The sequence below is a fragment of the Olea europaea genome, unplaced genomic scaffold (assembly GCF_002742605.1).
Source record: "Olea europaea var. sylvestris unplaced genomic scaffold, O_europaea_v1 scaffold3163, whole genome shotgun sequence".
Classification (NCBI taxonomy): Eukaryota; Viridiplantae; Streptophyta; class Magnoliopsida; order Lamiales; family Oleaceae; genus Olea; species Olea europaea.
The window spans coordinates 13,882-30,694 of NW_019250431.1; positions in this window are offsets into that span (position 1 = coordinate 13,882).

Below are 16,813 nucleotides of genomic sequence, written 5' to 3' on the forward strand. Positions count from 1 at the left end.
AGAACGCTTGGGAGTTGGCGGAATAAAAAATTGAGCGTAACTTTTGCACATGGTGTCCGCTTTGGGCCATAAGAAGTTTTTGGAAATGTAACGACCGTTTTGGATTGAACTCACCACTTCATCATGACGTACGAGGGATTTTGGTGATTTTTTGAAAGAATGAGCACTTGCATATTTGGAACGCTTGGAGAGTAGGCGGACTAAGAATTGAGCGAAACTTTTGCACACGGTGTCCGTTTTGGGCCCCCAATAATTTTTTCGAAATGTAGCGACCGTTTTGAATTGAACTCACCACTTCGTCGTGACGTATAAGGGATTTTCGCCATTTTTCGAAAGAATGAGCACTTGCATATTTCGAACGCTTGGATTGACGGCGTACGAAGAATTGAGCGTAACTTTTGCACACGGTGTCCGTTTTGGGCCCATAAGTACTTTTTGGACATGTAGCGACCGTTTTGGACTGAACTCACAACTTCGTTGTTATGTACGAGGGATTTTGGCCATTTTTTGAAAGAACGAGTGCTTGTATATTTAGAACGCTTGGAGAGTCAGCGGACAAAGAATTAAGCGTGATTTTTGCACACGGTGTCCGCTTTGGGACCATAAGAAGTTTTTCGTAATGTAACGACCGTTTTGGATTGAACTCACCTCTTCATCATAACGTACGAGGGATTTTGGTGATTTTTTGAAAGAATGAGCACTTGCATATTTGGAACTCTTGGAGAGTCGACCGACTAAGAATTGAGCGAAACTTTTGCACACGGTGTCCGTTCTTGGCCCACAAGAACTTTTTGGAAATGTAGTGATCATTTTGGATTGAACTCACTACTTCATCGTGACTTATTAGGGATTTCTACCATTTTTTGTAACAATGAGCACTTGCATATTTGGAACGCTTGGATTGTCGGCGTACGAAGAATTGAGCGTAACTTTTGCACACGGTGTCCGTTTTGGGCCCATAAGTACTTTTTGGAAATGTAGCGACCGTTTTGGATTGAACTCACAACTAAGTTGTGACGTAAGAGGGATTTTGGCCATTTTTTGAAAGAACAAGTGCTTGTATTTTTAGAACGCTTGGAGAGTCGACGGACAAAGAATTGAGCGTAACGTATGCACACAGTGTCCGCTTAGGGCCCGTATGAAGTTTTTGGAAATGTAACGACCGTTTTCTGATTGAACTCACCACTTCGTCGTGACGTACGAGGGATTTTGGCGATTTTTCAAAAGAATGAGCACTTGAATATTTAGAACGCTTGGAAAGTCGGCGGACTAAGAATTGAGCGAAACTTTTGCACACGGTATCCGTTTTTGGCCCAGAAGAACTTTTTGAAAATGTAGCGACCATTTTGGATTGAACTCACTACTTCATCATGACGTATTAGGGATTTCGGCCATTTTTCGAAAGAATGAGCACTTGTATATTTGGAACGCTTCAATTGTCGGCGTGCAAAGAATTGAGCATAACTTTTGCACACGGTGCCCGTTTTGGGCCCATAAGTACTTTTTGGAAATGACCGTTTTGGATTGAACTCACTACTTTGTCGTGACGTACAAGGGATTTTAGCTATTTTTCAAAAGAATGAGCGCTTGTATATTTAGAACGCTTGGAGAATTGGCGGACTAAGAATTGAGCGTGACTTTTGCACACGGTGTCCGTTTTTGGCCCACAAGAACTTTTTGGAAATGTAGCGACCATTTTGGACTGAACTCACCACTTCGTCGTGACGTATGAGGGATTTAAGCCATTTTTCGAAAGATTGAGCACTTGCATATTTGGAACGCTTGGATTGTCGGCGTACGAAGAATTGAGCATAACTTTTACACACGGTGTCCATTTTGGGCCCATAAGAACTTTTTGAAAATGTAGCGACCATTTTGGATTGAACTCACCACTTCATCGTGACGTATGAGGGATTTCGGCCATTTTTCGAAAGAATGAGCACTTGCATATATGGAATGCTTGGATTGTCGGCGTACGAAGAAATGAGTGTAACTTTTGCACACGTTGTCCGCTTTGGGCCCATAACAAGTTTTCGGAAATGTAGAGACCGTTTTGGTTTGAACTCACCACTTCGTCGTGACGTACGAGGGATTTTTGTGATTTTTAGAAAGAATGAAAACATGCATATTTAGAATGCTTGGAGAGTCGGCGAACGAAGAATTGAGCGTAGAATGAGCGCTTGTATCTTCAAAACGCTGGGAGAGTCGGCGGACGAAGAATTGAGCGAAGTCACCACTTCGTCGTGACGTATGAGGGATTTCGGCCATTTTTCAAAAGAATGAGCGCTTGTATCTTCAAAACGCTGGGAGAGTCGGCGGACGAAGAATTGAGCGAAGTCACCACTTCGTCGTGACGTATGAGGGATTTCGGCCATTTTTCAAAAGAATGAGCGCTTGTATCTTCAAAACGCTGGGAGAGTCGGCGGACGAAGAATTGAGCGAAGTCACCACTTCGTCGTGACGTATGAGGGATTTCGGCCATTTTTCAAAAGAATGAGCGCTTGTATCTTCAAAACGCTGGGAGAGTCGGCGGACGAAGAATTGAGCGAAGTCACCACTTCGTCGTGACGTATGAGGGATTTCGGCCATTTTTCAAAAGAATGAGCGCTTGTATCTTCAAAACGCTGGGAGAGTCGGCGGACGAAGAATTGAGCGAAGTCACCACTTCGTCGTGACGTATGAGGGATTTCGGCCATTTTTCGGAGCGCTTGTATATTTAGAACGCGTGGAGGACGAAGAATTGAGCGTAACTTTTGCACACAGTGTTCGCTTTGGGCCCATAAGAAGTTTTTGGAAATGTAGAGACAGTTTTGGATTGAACTCACCACTTCATCGCGACGTACGAGGGATTTTGGCCATTTTACGAAAGAATGAGCGCTTGTATATTTAGAACGCTTGGAGAGTCGGCGGACTAAGAATTGAGCGTGACTTTTGCACACGGTGTCCGTTTTTGGCCCAGAAGAACTTTTTGGAAATGTAGCGACCGTTTTGGATTGAACTCACTACTTCATCATGACGTATTAGGGATTTCGGCCATTTTTCGAAGGAATGAGCACTTGTATATTTGGAACGCTTCAATTGTCGGGGTACAAAGAATTGAGCATAACTTTTGCACACGGTGCCCGTTTTGGGCCCATAAGTACTTTTTGGAAATGTGCCGACCGTTTTGGATTGAACTCACTACTTCATCGTGACGTACGAGGGATTTTAGCTATTTTTCAAAAGAATGAGCGCTTGTATATTTAGAACGCTTGGAGAGTCGGCGGACTAAGAATTGAGCGTGACTTTTGCACACGGTGTCCGTTTTTGGCCACAAGAACTTTTTGGAAATGTAGCGACCATTTTGGATTGAACTCACCACTTCGTCATGACGTATGAGGGATTTAAGCCATTTTTCGAAAGATTGAGCACTTGCATATTTGGAACTCTTGGATTGTCGGCGTACGAAGAATTGAGCGTAACTTTTACACACGGTGTCCCTTTTGGGCCCATAAGAACTTTCTGGAAATGTAGCGACCGTTTTGGATTGAACTCACCACTTCATCGTGACGTATGAGGGATTTCGGCCATTTTTCGAAAGAATGAGCACTTGCATATATGGAATGCTTGGATTGTCGGCGTACGAAGAAATGAGTGTAACTTTTGCACACGGTGTCCGCTTTGGGCCCATAACAAGTTTTTGGAAATGTAGAGACCGTTTTGGTTTGAACTCACCACTTCGTCGTGACGTACGAGGGATTTTTGTGATTTTTAGAAAGAATGAAAACATGCATATTTAGAATGCTTGGAGAGTCGGCGAACGAAGAATTGAGCGTAACTTTTGCACACGGTGTCCGTTTTGGGCCCATAAGAACTTTTTGGAAATGTAGCGACCGTTTTGGATAGAACACACCACTTCGTCGTGACGTACGAGGGATTTTTGTGATTTTTAGAAAGAATGAAAACATGCATATTTAGAATGCTTGGAGAGTCGGCGAACGAAGAATTGAGCGTAACTTTTACACACGTTGTCCGTTTTGGGCCCATAAGTACTTTTTGGGAATGTAGCGACCGTTTTTGATTGAACTAACCACTTCATGTTGTCGTGCGAGGGATTTTGGCAATTTTTCGAAAGAATGAGCACTTGCATATTTAGAACGCTTGGAGAATCGGCGGACGAAGAATTAAGCATAACTTTTGCACACGGTGTTCGCTTTGGGCCCATAAGAAGTTTTTGGAAATATAACGACCGTTTTGGATTGAACTCACCACTTCGTCATGACCTATGAGGGATTTCGGCCATTTTTCGAAAGAATGAGCACTTAAATATTTGGAACGCTCGGATTGTCGGCGTACGAAGAATTTCGCGTAACTTTTGCACACGGTGTCCGTTTTGGGCCCATAAGTACTTTTTGGAAACGTAGCGACCGTTTTGGATTGAACTCACCACTTTGTCATGACCTATGAGGGATTTCGGCCATTTTTCAAAGGAATATGTACTTGCATATTTGGAACGCTTGGATTGTCAGCGTACAAAGAATGGAGCGTAACTTTTGCACACGGTGTCCATTTTGGGCCCATAAGTACTTTTGGAAATGTAGCGATCATTTTGGATTAAACTCACCACTTCGTCGTGACGTACGAGGGATTTTGGTGATTTTTTGAAAGAATGATCACTTGCATATTTGGAACGCTTGGAGAGTCGGCGGACTAAGAATTGAGCGAAACTTTTGCACACGGTGTCCGTTTTTGGCCCACAAGACCTTTTTGGAAATGTAGCGACCATTTTGGATTGAACTCACTACTTCATCATGACTTATTAGGGATTTCTGCCATTTTTCGAAAGAATGAGCACTTGCATATTTGGAACGCTTGGATTGTCGGCGTACGAAGAATTGAGCGTAACTTTTGCACACGGTGTCCATTTTGGGCCCATAAGTACTTTTTGGAAATGTAGCGACCGTTTTGGACTGAACACAGAACTTCGTTGTGACGTAAGAGGGATTTTGGCCATTTTTTGAAAGAACGAGCGCTTGTATATTTAGAACGGTTGGAGAGTCGGCGGACAAAGAATTGAGGGTAACGTTTGCACACGGTGTCCGCTTTGGGCCCATAAGAAGTTTTTGGAAATGTAACGACCGTTTTGGATTGAACTCACCACTTCGTCGTGACGTACGAGGGATTTTGGCGATTTTTCGAAAGAATGAGCGCTTGTATATTTAGAACGCTTGGAGAGTCGGCGGACGAAGAATTGAGCGTAACTTTTGCACACGGTGTCCGCTTTGGGCCCATAAGAAGTTTTTGGAAATGTAGCGACCGTTTAGGATTGAACTCACTACTTCATCGTGACGTATGTGGGATTTCAGCCATTTTTCGAAAGAATGAGCACTTGCATATTTAGAACGGTTGGAGAGTCGGCGGACAAAGAATTGAGCGTAACTTTTGTGCACGGTGTCCGTTTTGGGCCCATAAGAACATTTTGGAAATGTAGCGACCATTTTGGATTGAACTCACTACTTCGTCGTGATGTATGAGTGATTTCGGCCTTTTTTTGGAAGAATGAGCACTTGCATATATGGAACGTTTGGATTGTCGATGTACGAAGAAATGAGCGTAACTTTTGCACACGGTGTCCGCTTTGGGCCCATTAGAAGTTTTTGAAAATGTAACGACCGTTTTGGATTGAACTCACCACTTCGTCATGACGTACGAGGGATTTCGGCCTTTTTTTGGAAGAATGAGCACTTGCATATATGGAACGTTTGGATTGTCGATGTACGAAGAAATGAGCGTAACTTTTGCACACGGTGTCCGCTTTGGGCCCATAACAAGTTTTTGGAAATGTAGCGACCGTTTTGGATTGAACTCACCCCTTCGTCATGACGTACGAGAGATTTTGGCGATTTTTCGAATGAATGAGCACTTGCATATTTACAACGCTTGGAGAGTCGGCGGATGAAGAATTGAACGTAACTTTTGCAAACGGTGTCCGTTTTGGGCCCACAAGAACTTTTTGGAAATGTAGTGACCGTTTTGGATTGAACTCACCACTTTGTAGTGACGTATGAGGAATTTCGGCCATTTTTCGAAAGAATGAGCACTTGCATATTTGGAACGCTTGGATTGTCGGCGTACGAAGAATTGAGCGTAACTTTTACACACGGTGTCCGTTTTGGGCCCATAAGTACTTTTTGGAAATGTAGCGACCGTTTTGGACTGAACTCACAACTTCGTTGTGATGTAAGAGGGATTTTGGCAATTTTTTGAAAGAACGAGCGCTTGTATATTTAGAACGCTTGGAGAGTCGGCGGACTAAGAATTGAGCGTAACTTTTGCACACAGTGTCCGCTTTGGGCCCATAAGAAGTTTTTGGAAATGTAACGACCGTTTTGGATTGAACTCACCACTTCGTCATGACGTACGAGGGATTTCGGCCATTTTTCGAAAGAATGAGCACTTGCATATTTGGAATGCTTGGATTGTCGGCGTACGAAGAATAGAGCGTAACTTTTGCACACGGTGTCCATTTTGGGCCCATAAGTACTTTTTGGAAATGTAGCGACCGTTTTGGATTGAACTCACTACTTCATCGTGACTTATTAGGGATTTCAACCATTTTTCGAAAGAATGAGCACTTGCATATTTGGAATGCTTGGATTGTCGGCGTACGAAGAATAGAGCGTAACTTTTGCACACGGTGTCCATTTTGGGCCCATAAGTACTTTTTGGAAATGTAGCGACCGTTTTGGATTGAACTCACTACTTCATCGTGACTTATTAGGGATTTCAACCATTTTTCGAAAGAATGAGCACTTGCATATTTGGAATGCTTGGATTGTCGGCGTACGAAGAATAGAGCGTAACTTTTGCACACGGTGTCCATTTTGGGCCCATAAGTACTTTTTGGAAATGTAGCGACCGTTTTGGATTGAACTCACTACTTCATCGTGACTTATTAGGGATTTCAACCATTTTTCGAAAGAATGAGCACTTGCATATTTGGAATGCTTGGATTGTCGGCGTACGAAGAATAGAGCGTAACTTTTGCACACGGTGTCCATTTTGGGCCCATAAGTACTTTTTGGAAATGTAGCGACCGTTTTGGATTGAACTCACTACTTCATCGTGACTTATTAGGGATTTCAACCATTTTTCGAAAGAATGAGCACTTGCATATTTGGAATGCTTGGATTGTCGGCGTACGAAGAATAGAGCGTAACTTTTGCACACGGTGTCCATTTTGGGCCCATAAGTACTTTTTGGAAATGTAGCGACCGTTTTGGATTGAACTCACTACTTCATCGTGACTTATTAGGGATTTCAACCATTTTTCGAAAGAATGAGCACTTGCATATTTGGAATGCTTGGATTGTCGGCGTACGAAGAATAGAGCGTAACTTTTGCACACGGTGTCCATTTTGGGCCCATAAGTACTTTTTGGAAATGTAGCGACCGTTTTGGATTGAACTCACCACTTCATCATGACGTACGAGGGATTTTGGTGATTTTTTGAAAGAATGAGCACTTGCATATTTGGAACGCTCGGAGAGTCGGCTGACTAAGAATTGAGCGTAACTTTTGCACAAGGTGTCCATTTTTGGCCCACAAGACCTTTTTGGAAATGTAGCGACCGTTTTGGATCGAACTCACTTCATCGTGACTTAATAGGGATTTCAGCCATTTTTCGAAAGAATGAGCACTTGCATATTTGGAACGCTTGGATTGTCGGCGTAGGAAGAATTGAGCGTAACTTGTGCACAAGGTGTCCGTTTTTGGCCCACAAGACCTTTTTGGAAATGTAGCGACCGTTTTGGATCGAACTCACTTCATCGTGACTTAATAGGGATTTCAGCCATTTTTCGAAAGAATGAGCGCTTGTATATTTAGAACGCTTGGAGAGTCGGCGGACGAAGAATTGAGCGTAACTTGTGCACAAGGTGTCCGTTTTTGGCCCACAAGACCTTTTTGGAAATGTAGCGACCGTTTTGGATCGAACTCACTTCATCGTGACTTAATAGGGATTTCAGCCATTTTTCGAAAGAATGAGCGCTTGTATATTTAGAACGCTTGGAGAGTCGGCGGACGAAGAATTGAGCGTAACTTGTGCACAAGGTGTCCGTTTTTGGCCCACAAGACCTTTTTGGAAATGTAGCGACCGTTTTGGATTGACCTCACCCCTTCGTCATGACGTACGAGAGATTTTGGCGATTTTTCGAATGAATGAGCACTTGCATATTTAGAACGCTTGGAGAGTCGGCGGATGAAGAATTGAACGTAACTTCTGCACATGGTGTCCGTTTTGGGCCCACAAGAACTTTTTGGAAAAGTAGTGACCGTTTTGGATTGAACTCACCACTTTGTAGTGACGTATGAGGGATTTCGGCCATTTTTCGAAAGAATGAGCACTTGCATATTTGGAACGCTTGGATTGTCGGCGTACGAAGAATTGAGCGTAACTTTTACACACGGTGTCCGTTTTGGGCCCATAAGTACTTCTTGGAAATGTAGCGACCGTTTTGGACTGAACTCATAACTTCGTTGTGATGTAAGAGGGATTTTGGCCATTTTTTGAAAAAATGAGCGCTTGTATATTTAGAATGCTTGGAGAGTCGGTGGACTAAGAATTGAGCGTAACTTTTGCACACAGTGTCTGCTTTGGGCCCATAAGAAGTTTTTGGAAATGTAACAACCGTTTTGGATTGAACTCACCACTTCATCATAACGTACGAGAGATTTCGGCCATTTTTCGAAAGAATGAGCACTTGCATATTTGGAACGCTTGGAGAGTCGGCGGACTAAGAATTGAGCGTAACTTTTGCACAAGGTGTCCGTTTTTGGCCCACAAGACCTTTTTGGAAATGTAGCGAACGTTTTGGATTGAACTCACTACTTCATCGTGACTTATTAGGGATTTCAGCCATTTTTCGAAAGAATGAGTACTTGCATATTTGGAACGCTTGGATTGTCGGCGTACGAAGAATTGAGCGTAACTTTTGCACACGGTGTCCGTTTTGGGCCCATAAGTACTTTTTGGAAATGTAGCGACCGTTTTGGACTGAACTCACAACTTTGTTGTGACGTAAGAGGGATTTTGGCCATTTTTCGAAAGAATGAGCACTTGCATATTTAGAACGCTTTGAGAGTCGGCGGACGAAGAATTAAGCGTAACTTTTGCACACGGTGTTCGCTTTGGGCCCATAAGAAGTTTTTGGAAATGAAACGATCGTTTTGGATTGAACTCACCACTTCGTCATGACGTATGAGGGATTTCGGCCATTTTTTGAAAGAATGAGCACTTAAATATTTGGAACGCTCGGATTGTCGGCGTACGAAGAATTGAGCGTAACTTTTGCACACGGTGTCCGTTTTGGGCCCATAAGTACTTTTTGGAAATGTAGCGACCGTTTTGGATTGAACTCACCACTTTGTCGTGACCTATGAGGGATTTCGGCCATTTTTCAAAGGAATATGCACTTGTATATTTGGAAGGCTTGGATTGTCAGCGTACAAAGAATGGAGCGTAACTTTTGCACACGGTGTCCATTTTGGGCCCATAAGTACTTTTGGAAATGTGGCGATCATTTTGGATTGAACTCACCACTTCGTCGTGACGTACGAGGGATTTTGGCCATTTTTCCAAAGAATGAGCGCTTGCATATTTAGAACGCTTGGAGAGTCGGCGGATGAAGAATTGAGCGTAACTTTTGCACACAGTGTTCGCTTTGGGCCCATAAGAAGTTTTTGGAAATGTAGAGACCGTTTTGGATTGAACTCACCACTTCGTCGCGACGTACGAGGGATTTTGGCCATTTTTTGAAAGAACGAGCGCTTGTATATTTAGAACGCTTGGAGAATCGGCGGACGAAGAATTGAGCGTAACTTTTGCACACGGTGTCCGCTTTGGGCCCATAAGAAGTTTTTGGAAATGTAACGACCGTTTTGGATTGAACTCACCACTTCGTCATGACGTACGAGGGATTTCGGCCATTTTTCGAAAGAATGAGCACTTGCATATTTGGAACGCTTGGAGAGTCGGCGGACTAAGAATTGAGCGTAACTTTTGCACAAGGTGTCCGTTTTTAGCCCACAAGACCTTTTTGGAAATGTAGCGATCGTTTTGGATTGAACTTACTACTTCATCGTGACTTATTAGGGATTTCAGCCATTTTTCGAAAGAATGAGCACTTGCATATTTGGAACGCTTGGATTGTCGGCGTACGAAGAATTGAGCATAACTTTTGCACACGGTGTCCGTTTTGGGCCCATAAGAACTTTTTGGAAATGTAGCGATCGTTTTGGATTGAACTTACTACTTCATCGTGACTTATTAGGGATTTCAGCCATTTTTCGAAAGAATGAGCCCTTGCATATTTGGAACGCTCGGATTGTCGGCGTACGAAGAATTGAGCATAACTTTTGCACACGGTGTCCGTTTTGGGCCCATAAGAACTTTTTGGAAATGTAGCGATCGTTTTGGATTGAACTTACTACTTCATCGTGACTTATTAGGGATTTCAGCCATTTTTCGAAAGAATGAGCCCTTGCATATTTGGAACGCTCGGATTGTCGGCGTACGAAGAATTGAGCATAACTTTTGCACACGGTGTCCGTTTTGGGCCCATAAGTACTTTTTGGAAATGTAGCGACCGTTTTGGATTGAACTCACCACTTTGTCGTGACCTATGAGGGATTTCGACCATTTTTCAAAGGAATATGCACTTGCATATTTGGAACGCTTGGATTGTCAGCGTACAAAGAATGGAGCGTAACTTTTGCACACGGTGTCCGTTTTCGGTCCACTAGACCTTTTTGGAAATGTAGCGACCGTTTTGGATTGAACTCACCACTTCGTCGTGACGTACGAGGGATTTTGGCCATTTTTCCAAAGAATGAGCGCTTGCATATTTAGAACGCTTGGAGAGTCGACGGACGAAGAATTGAGCGTAACTTTTGCACACGGTGTCCGTTTTCGGTCCACTAGACCTTTTTGGAAATGTAGCGACCGTTTTGGATTGAACTCACCACTTCGTCGTGACGTACGAGGGATTTTGGCCATTTTTCCAAAGAATGAGCGCTTGCATATTTAGAACGCTTGGAGAGTCGACGGACGAAGAATTGAGCGTAACTTTTGCACACGGTGTCCGTTTTCGGTCCACTAGACCTTTTTGGAAATGTAGCGACCGTTTTGGATTGAACTCACCACTTCGTCGTGACGTACGAGGGATTTTGGCCATTTTTCGAAAGAATGAGCACTTGCATATTTGGAACGCTTGGAGAGTCGGCGGACTAAGAATTGAGCGAAACTTTTGCACACGGTGTCCGTTTTCGGTCCACTAGACCTTTTTGGAAATGTAGCGACCATTTTGGATTGAACTCACTACTTTATCGTGACTTATTAGGGATTTCAGCCATTTTTCGAAAGAATGAGCACTTGCATATTTGGAACGCTTGGATTGTCTACGTACGAAGAATTGAGCGTAACTTTTGCACACGGTGTCCGTTTTGGGCCCATAAGTACTTCTTGAAAATGTAGCGACCGTTTTGGACTGAACTCATAACTTCGTTGTGATGTAAGAGGGATTTTGGCCATTTTTTGAAAGAACGAGCGCTTGTATATTTAGAATGCTTGGACAGTCGGTGGACTAAGAATTGAGCGTAACTTTTGCACACAGTGTCTGCTTTGGGCCCATAAGAAGTTTTTCGAAATGTAACGACCGTTTTGGATTGAACTCACCACTTCGTCATGACGTACGAGAGATTTCGGCCATTTTTCGAAAGAATGAGCACTTGCATATTTAGAACGCTTGGAGAGTCGGCGGATGAAGAATTGAGCGTAACTTTTGCACACGGTGTCCGTTTTGGGCCCATAAGTACTTTTTGGAAATGTAGCGACCGTTTTGGACTGAACTCACAACTTCATTGTGACGTAAGAGGGATTTTGGCCATTTTTCGAAAGAATGAGCACTTGCATATTTAGAACGCTTGGAGAGTCGGCGGATGAAGAATTGAGCGTAACTTTTGCACACGGTGTCCGTTTTGGGCCCATAAGTACTTTTTGGAAATGTAGCGACCGTTTTGGACTGAACTCACAACTTCATTGTGACGTAAGAGGGATTTTGGCCATTTTTCGAAAGAATGAGCACTTGCATATTTAGAACGCTTGGAGAGTCGGCGGACGAAGAATTAAGCGTAACTTTTGCACACGGTGTTCGCTTTGGGCCCATAAGAAGTTTTTGGAAATGAAACGACCGTTTTGGATTGAACTCACCACTTCGTCCTGACGTATGAGGGATTTCGGCCATTTTTTGAAAGAATGAGCACTTAAATATTTGGAACGCTCGGATTGTCGGCGTACGAAGAATGGAGCGTAACTTTTGCACACGGTGTCCGTTTTGGGCCCATAAGTACTTTGTGCAAATGTAGCGACCCTTTTCGATTGAACTCACGACATCGTCATGACGTACGAGGGATTTCGGCCATTTTTCAAAGGAATGAGCACTTGCATATTTGGAACGTATGAGGGATTTCGGCCATTTTTCAAAGGAATGAGCACTTGCATATTTGGAACGTATGAGGGATTTCGGCCATTTTTCAAAGGAATGAGCACTTGCATATTTGGAACGTATGAGGGATTTCGGCCATTTTTCAAAGGAATGAGCACTTGCATATTTGGAACGTATGAGGGATTTCGGCCATTTTTCAAAGGAATGAGCACTTGCATATTTGGAACGTATGAGGGATTTCGGCCATTTTTCAAAGGAATGAGCACTTGCATATTTGGAACGCTTGGAGAGTCGGCGGATGAAGAATTGAGCGTAACTTTTGCACACAGTGTTCGCTTTGGGCCCATCAGAAGTTTTTGGAAATGTAGAGACCGTTTTGGATTGAACTCACCACTTCGTCGCGACGTACGAGGGATTTTGGCCATTTTTGGAAAGAACGAGCGCTTGTATATTTAGAACGCTTGGAGAATCGGCAGACGAAGAATTGAGCGTAACTTTTGCACACGGTGTCCGCTTTGGGCCCATAAGAAGTTTTTGGAAATGTAACGACCGTTTTGGATTGAACTCACTACTTCATCGTGACTTATTAGGGATTTCAGCCATTTTTCGAAAGAATGAGCACTTAAATATTTGGAACGCTCGGATTGTCGGCGTACGAAGAATTGAGCGTAACTTTTGCTCACGGTGTCCGCTTTGGGCCCATAAGAAGTTTTTGGAAATGTAACGACCGTTTTGGATTGAACTCACTACTTCATCGTGACTTATTAGGGATTTCAGCCATTTTTCGAAAGAATGAGCACTTAAATATTTGGAACGCTCGGATTGTCGGCGTACGAAGAATTGAGCGTAACTTTTGCACACGGTGTCCGTTTTGGGCCCATAAGTACTTTTTGGAAATGTAGCGACCGTTTTGGACTGAACTCACAACTTTGTTGTGACGTAAGAGGGATTTTGGCCATTTTTCCAAAGAATGAGCGCTTGCATATTTAGAATGCTTGGAGAGTCGGCGGATGAAGAATTGAGCGTAACTTTTGCACACAGTGTTCGCTTTGGGCCCATCAGAAGTTTTTGGAAATGTAGAGACCGTTTTGAATTGAACTCACCACTTCGTCGTGACGTATGAGGGATTTCGGCCATTTTTCGAAAGAATGAGCACTTAAATATTTGGAACGCTCGGATTGTCGGCGTACGAAGAATTGAGGGTAACTTTTGTACACGGTGTCCGTTTTGGGCCCATAACTACTTTTTGAAAATGTAGCGACCGTTTTGGATTGAACTCGCCACTTTGTCGTGACCAATGAGGGATTTCGGCCATTTTTCAAAGGAATGAGCACTTGCATATTTGGAACGCTTGGATTGTCGGCGTACGAAGAATGGAGCGTAACATTTGCACACGGTGTCCATTTTGGGCCCATAAGTACTTTTGGAAATGTAGCGATCATTTTGGATTGAACTCACCACTTCGTCGTGACGTACGAGGGATTTTGGCCATTTTTCCAAAGAATGAGCGCTTGCATATTTAGAACGCTTGGAGAGTCAGCGGATGAAGAATTGAGCGTAACTTTTGCACACAGTGTTCGCTTTGGGCCCATAAGAAGTTTTTCGAAATGTAGAGACCATTTTGGATTGAACTCACCACTTCATCGCAACGTACGAGGGATTTTGGCCATTTTTTGAAAGAACGAGCGCTTGTATATTTAGAACGCTTGGAGAATCGGCGGACCAAGAATTGAGCGTAACTTTTGCACACGGTGTCCGCTTTGGGCCCATAAGAAGTTTTTGGAAATGTAACGACCGTTTTGGAATGAACTCAGCACTTCGTCATGACGTACGAGGGATTTCGGCAATTTTTCGAAAGAATGAGCACTTGCATATTTGGAACGCTTGGAGAGTCGGCGGACTAAGAATTGAGCGTAACTTTTGCACAAGGTGTCCGTTTTTGGCCCACAAGACCTTTTTGGAAATGTAGCGACCGTTTTGGATTGAACTCACTACTTCATCGTGACTTATTAGGGATTTCAGCCATTTTTCGAAAGAATGAGTACTTGCATATTCGGAACGCTTGGATTGTCGGCGTACGAAGAATTGAGCGTAACTTTTGCACACGGTGTCCATTTTGGGCCCATAAGTACTTTTGGAAATGTAGCGATCATTTTGGATTGAACTCACCACTTCGTCGTGACGTACGAGGGATTTTGGCCATTTTTCCAAAGAATGAGCGCTTGCATATTTAGAACGCTTGGAGAGTCGGCGGATGAAGAATTGAGCGTAACTTTTGCACACAGTGTTCGCTTTGGGCCCATAAGAAGTTTTTCGAAATGTAGAGACCGTTTCGGATTGAACTCACCACTTCGTCGCAACGTACGAGGGATTTTGGCCATTTTTTGAAAGAACGAGCGCTTGTATATTTAGAACGCTTGGAAAATCGGCGGACCAAGAATTGAGCGTAACTTTTGCACACGGTGTCCGCTTTGGGCCCATAAGAAGCTTTTGGAAATATAGCGACCGTTTTGGAGAGTCGGCGGACGAAGAATTGAGCGTAACTTTCGCACATGGTGTCCACTTTGGGCCCATAAGAAGCTTTTGGAAATATAGCGACCGTTTTGGAGAGTCGGCGGACGAAGAATTGAGCGTAACTTTCGCACATGGTGTCCACTTTGGGCCCATAAGAAGCTTTTGGAAATATAGCGACCGTTTTGGAGAGTCGGCGGACGAAGAATTGAGCGTAACTTTCGCACATGGTGTCCACTTTGGGCCCATAAGAAGCTTTTGGAAATATAGCGACCGTTTTGGAGAGTCGGCGGACGAAGAATTGAGCGTAACTTTCGCACATGGTGTCCACTTTGGGCCCATAAGAAGCTTTTGGAAATATAGCGACCGTTTTGGAGAGTCGGCGGACGAAGAATTGAGCGTAACTTTCGCACATGGTGTCCACTTTGGGCCCATAAGAAGCTTTTGGAAATATAGCGACCGTTTTGGAGAGTCGGCGGACGAAGAATTGAGCGTAACTTTCGCACATGGTGTCCACTTTGGGCCCATAAGAAGCTTTTGGAAATATAGCGACCGTTTTGGAGAGTCGGCGGACGAAGAATTGAGCGTAACTTTCGCACATGGTGTCCACTTTGGGCCCATAAGAAGCTTTTGGAAATATAGCGACCGTTTTGGAGAGTCGGCGGACGAAGAATTGAGCGTAACTTTCGCACATGGTGTCCACTTTGGGCCCATAAGAAGCTTTTGGAAATATAGCGACCGTTTTGGAGAGTCGGCGGACGAAGAATTGAGCGTAACTTTCGCACATGGTGTCCACTTTGGGCCCATAAGAAGCTTTTGGAAATATAGCGACCGTTTTGGAGAGTCGGCGGACGAAGAATTGAGCGTAACTTTCGCACATGGTGTCCACTTTGGGCCCATAAGAAGCTTTTGGAAATATAGCGACCGTTTTGGAGAGTCGGCGGACGAAGAATTGAGCGTAACTTTCGCACATGGTGTCCACTTTGGGCCCATAAGAAGCTTTTGGAAATATAGCGACCGTTTTGGAGAGTCGGCGGACGAAGAATTGAGCGTAACTTTCGCACATGGTGTCCACTTTGGGCCCATAAGAAGCTTTTGGAAATATAGCGACCGTTTTGGAGAGTCGGCGGACGAAGAATTGAGCGTAACTTTCGCACATGGTGTCCACTTTGGGCCCATAAGAAGCTTTTGGAAATATAGCGACCGTTTTGGAGAGTCGGCGGACGAAGAATTGAGCGTAACTTTCGCACATGGTGTCCACTTTGGGCCCATAAGAAGCTTTTGGAAATATAGCGACCGTTTTGGAGAGTCGGCGGACGAAGAATTGAGCGTAACTTTCGCACATGGTGTCCACTTTGGGCCCATAAGAAGCTTTTGGAAATATAGCGACCGTTTTGGAGAGTCGGCGGACGAAGAATTGAGCGTAACTTTCGCACATGGTGTCCACTTTGGGCCCATAAGAAGCTTTTGGAAATATAGCGACCGTTTTGGAGAGTCGGCGGACGAAGAATTGAGCGTAACTTTCGCACATGGTGTCCACTTTGGGCCCATAAGAAGCTTTTGGAAATATAGCGACCGTTTTGGAGAGTCGGCGGACGAAGAATTGAGCGTAACTTTCGCACATGGTGTCCACTTTGGGCCCATAAGAAGCTTTTGGAAATATAGCGACCGTTTTGGAGAGTCGGCGGACGAAGAATTGAGCGTAACTTTCGCACATGGTGTCCACTTTGGGCCCATAAGAAGCTTTTGGAAATATAGCGACCGTTTTGGAGAGTCGGCGGACGAAGAATTGAGCGTAACTTTCGCACATGGTGTCCACT